Source organism: Morus notabilis, unplaced genomic scaffold (genome assembly GCF_000414095.1).
Source record: "Morus notabilis unplaced genomic scaffold, ASM41409v2 Scaffold798, whole genome shotgun sequence".
Taxonomy (NCBI): domain Eukaryota; kingdom Viridiplantae; phylum Streptophyta; class Magnoliopsida; order Rosales; family Moraceae; genus Morus; species Morus notabilis.
The window spans coordinates 94,763-100,250 of record NW_010363737.1 but is presented as its reverse complement, the minus strand read 5'-3'; positions in this window follow the sequence as shown (position 1 = coordinate 100,250).

The following is a 5,488-nucleotide window of genomic DNA, read 5'->3' as shown; positions in this document are numbered from 1 at the left end:
CTTCTTTATTTTATTTCAAAAAACATGAAAAGGATTTTTGGTAAATAAAACAAGAAAAGGTTGTTACTATCATTATGAATTTTTTGGCCAATGCAATTATGAATACATGTTAAGTTCATGAAAAATAATATAAATAGAATAGACTTGTCCTTCATGTGCACATGGGTTGCAATAAGTGGTGGAGTCAGCCTTTCATTTCAAGCGGGACATGCCTAAATTTACGTGGATTTCCAATAAAATTGTAATAATCATTGTGATCCACTTGGACCACGAAGATAATGCATGTTTTTTTTTTCTTTTTTTTTGTAATTATCATTTACATTTTTTTCCTAAAGGAATTATAATTTGTAAGTTGAAAAGATAACTCTAAATCGTCTTTTCTTACCATTGGAGCTTTCTTGTATATATGTCATTGCACTGATCCTTATAAAGTAATCTAAAAAAACATATTTTGGCTCATATATTTGTGCAATTCTTTAAGCCTTTTATTTAAAATTCATTAGTTATTACAAAGAAGCTAAAGTGCCGCCAAATGTAGAAATATAATGATGTCAATATTAATCTAGTTTGCTTATTTATTTGCTTTCTTACTATTTGAGACCACATCTGGGTTTTGATTTTAATAATTGATCTATTTATAAAGAAATAAAAAAAATCTATAGTCTCCAAGTGCCACAATAATTTCACTGACGACATAATAATAATTGATAACATGTACTTCCATCTAAATTTCTTATATAGAAGGAAATGCATATACAACCCATTTAATTGAAATCATTTGTCCATTTTAATTTTAAAAGTTAAGTTTTTCAGACTACATTAGATCACATCATTTAAAAAATTTTAAATATTTTTAATTAAATTTTTGATACTTCAATATTTAATTTTATATTTTTGATACTTTAATTGTTAATTTTGTTGAACAATGTGTATTGTTTAGACAAATTCTAATTTAAATGATTTTTTTTTCTCCCAGACTATTATATACAAATATAAATATATATAGATACAGTACTATTAGAGTGTAGATATATGATGACAAAGTTACCATTATGGTCTCCTTTTATAGCATAACATTTTGGGGAAAAAAAACGTGTCCAATCTTAACCTTTTTTTAAAAAAAAAAAAATACACACATTTCTTATGCTAAGATAATGAGTATCAATTTTCCCTAAGTTTAGAACAAATTACATAGAGTCAAACGCAATAAAAGAGTTTTAGAAATTAATAATTTTACCGTCAAAGTAGATAAGGACAATTATGGTTTTTTTCTCTTATTTATTTTTAAGATGTTGGAGTGGAAAAAAATACTAACATTTTCCTTTAAAATTAATTTTTTAAAAGATCCTAAATTCTAAATTATTTCTATAAGAATTATATTTTTCAAATTCTAATAAAAAAAGTGTTCTTCCTTTTGCACTTTTTTTTTTTAATGATAACGAAGGCAACTAAATTGGCACTTCCTAAAATTCTCATTTCTCACGTCAATTATACACTAGATATTATAAATAAATAAAAAAAGTGAAGTTTATAAAAGATAAACAAAAAGATATTGGGGCCCACTGTAAAACTCAGGAGACATAATTGGGGACAGAAGCTCAATTCAAAAGTTTCCCTTTGAAAGCCGAAGCTTCAATAGACCTCTTTTAAAACCTTGATAGTATATTCTAATAGAAAAACCTATCAAGGGAAAAAAAGTGTCATAACCTCAAAAGTATTATTATTATTATTATTATTATTATTATTATTATTATTATTATTATTAAATCATAGCTTCAATAATGCCTCAAAAGTAGAAGCAATCATAATCTCTCATACACAATAACAATACATGTTCATAAAAAATATATAATTGATAATTTATTGAAATGTAATAATTTAAGAATCAAATTTTTTGTACATATGATGTTTGCGTGTTTTTTAGTCTTTTTAATTCCAAAATTAACATGTTTTAATTGTGTTAAAATTAAGAGGTGTCGATATTTGTAGTTTTTGTAAGTATCATGTGGAAGATTGTTGAGTTATTGAGCATAATTATTATTTTACAGTGATAATAGGCATACCAATTTTAAGGATGAACTACTTTAATTCCTACAAGTTTTTGTGTCTGTTTATTTTTATTGCTTCCTTCATGATAATTAGTTTGAAACAGGGTCACCAGCCCTTGGTGCAAGCTCTGTTACTGGAAATTGTTAGAGAAATATTGTTGTTTATGTGAAGTTATGTAATAAGGGCAATGAGATAAGGGATTTTTTTTTTAAAACGTAAAATTAAAATTAATTGTAACATCTTAGATTATAATTAGTCATTTAAGAAAAATTTTAAAAAAGTTTTTAGTAGTGAGAGTTAGTTGAACTACTTTAGTTTATTTCAAAAAACATGAAAAGGAATTTTGCTAAATAAAACATGAAAAGGTTGTTACTGTCATTATGAATTTTTGGGCCAATGCAATTATGAATACATGTTAAGTTCATAAAAAATAATAAAAATAGAATAGACTTGTCCTTCATGTGCACATGGGTTGTAATAAGCGGTGGAGTCAGCCTTTCACTTCAAGCGGGGCATGCCTAAATTTACGTAGATTTCCCATAAAATTGTAATAATCATCGTGATCCATTTGGACCACGAAGATAATGCATGTTTTTCTTTTTTCTTTTTTTAGAATTATCATTTGTATTTTTTTCCTAAAGGAATTATAATTTGTAAGTTGAACATATAGCTCTAAATCGTCTTTTCTTATTGTTAGAGTTTTCTTGTATATATGTCATTGCATTGATCCTTATAAAGTAATTTGAAGAAACATATTTTGGCTCATATATTTGTGCAATTCTTTAAGCCTTTTATTTAAAATTTCTTAGTTATTACGAAGAAGCTAAAGTGCCGCCAAATGCAGAAATATAATGATGTCAATATTAATCTAATTTGCTTATTTATTTGCTCTCTTACTATTTGGGACCACATTGGATTTTGATTTTAATAATTGATCTATTTATATTGAAATAAAAAAAATCTATAATCTCCAAGTGCCACAATAATTTCACCGATAACATGATAATAATTGATAACATGTACTTCCATCTAAATTTTTTATATAGAAGGAAACGCATAGACAACCCATTAAATTGAAATCATTTGTCCATTTTAATTTTAAAAATTAAGTTTTTCAGACTACATTAGATTACATCATTTATAAAATTTAAAATATTTTTAATTAAATTTTACAAAATACACTCTGAAACAAAGTACATAGTTCAAGGGTATCTATAAAAATAATCCTCAAAATAATTCTTTCTTTCTTTAGGTGAACATCTTTCTAACACAATTTAGTGTTCTTTGCCTAGCTTTCACCCCGTAAGACCAAATCAAGAAAAAGAGAAGATGGAAAACTATAATCTTACACCAAAAAGATAATATTCTATTACTATAGCGCAGTATCTTAAGCTTTTAATTTATAAATGATAACATTACTCAAATAACTTTACCAAATCGAATTGCTTTTGACCAAATTGTGCGCATGCATGGATAATAAACTTGGAAAGTAGAACACTAGAATCTAGATTTAGTGTAAACATTGGAGCCTTTTCTTCTCTCTCTTTCTGTCTCGCTAAATAATTGTTAAGAACTCGGTAAGTACTCAATCAACGTACTTAGCACAACAAATCGAACCAGTCAAATTCGGCATTAAACTGTTGCTCAGCGCTATTAATTTGAACAAAACAAAACCCGTCTCAACAGCTTAAATTGAAGAAGGAACGTCTCCAAAAAGGTAGGTGAACCGGAACACGTCAAGGGTCTTAGCCGCTATATATGAGAACCTCTTGGCAAAAATATACAGTTTACTGTCGCTACAACTATGTTTCTATGAGGACTAAGCTCTCACAGATTAAATTATCAGACATGTCATTCTCTATCGCGCATCAAGAGGAGAGAAATATAGTCATCACTTACCACCTGTTATTCGGTGGTTTCACTTTGTAAATGCGAACAATCCAATTCCAGGTCGTAAACGCCTCTTCCAAGTATTCAAGTTTGATGTCCTTGTTACCGATTTCAACCCCCCTTGCTCGATCATACCTGTCATCATCAACACAAGGAAAAGTCAGGAACCATTTTTATGTTTCTGGAAAAGTAAGGAACCACCCAGTTAGTGGAGCAAAGCCCTTCCAATATGGGGCATACGCACAAATTGAAAGCATTACAAAATCCGCCAACAATGTTTGTAGATCATTTAATTAGTAGGAAGAGATAAATGTCATCACGTCATTACTGTTATTCTATCCCCCGTCATCTGAAATAGGCATGGCATTATACCTTCTTCCTTAATTATCAAACTCTTTTCTACCTCTGTTCCTTATCCACTGTTTCTGTGAGCAACAACTATTGTACATAATTACTGCCACAATTAACATAACCTTTTTTTTTGTTTTTTTACATATTAAGCTTACCCAGGGGGTTTTCCATATTCAGTTGTAAGCTCTCCAAACCGATAGTACGATAGCTTGTACCTAAATTTATGCGGATTTCCACTAAAATTGTAATAATCAATTTGTACCACAAAGATAACGCATGTTTTTCTTTTTCCTTTTTTTTAGAATTATCATTTGTATTTTCTTTTTCCTAAATGAATTATCATTTGTATGTTGAACAACTAACTCTAAATCGTCTTTTCTTACCATTGGAGTTTTCTTGTATATATGTCATTGCATTGATCCATATAAAGTAATCTGAAAAAACATATTTTGGCTCATATATTTGTGCAATTCTTTAAGCTTTTTATTTGAAATTCATTAGTTATTATAAAGAAGCTAGAGTGCCCCCAGAAATATAATGATGTCAATATTAATCTAATTTTCTTATTTATTTGCTTTCTTACTATTTGGGACCACATCTGGATTTTGATTTTAATAATTGATCTATTTATAAAGAAGTAGAAAAAATCTATATTCTCTAAGTGCCACAATAATTTCACCGACGACATGATAATAATTGATAACATGTACTTCCATCTAAATTTCTTATATAGAAGGAAACACATGTACAACCCATTTAATTGAAATCATTTGTCCATTTTAATTTTAAAAATTATGTTTTTCAGACTACATTAGATCACATCATTTAAAAAACATAAAATATTTTTAATTAAATTTTCAATACTTCAATATTTAATTTATATTTTTGATACTTTAACAGTTAATTTTATTGAACAACGTGTCATAATATGATTGTTTAGATAGACTCTAATTTAAATGATTTTTTTCCTCCAGACTATTTTATATATATATATATATACACAGTACTATTAGATTGTGGATTTATGATGAGAGAGCTACCATTGTGGTCTCCTTTTATAGAATAACAATTTAGGGAAAAAAAAAAAACGTGTCCAATCTTAACCTTTTTTTAAAAAAAAAAAATAAACACATTTCTTATGGTAAGATTATGAGAATCAATTTTCCCTAAGTTTAGAACAAATTACATAGACTCAAAT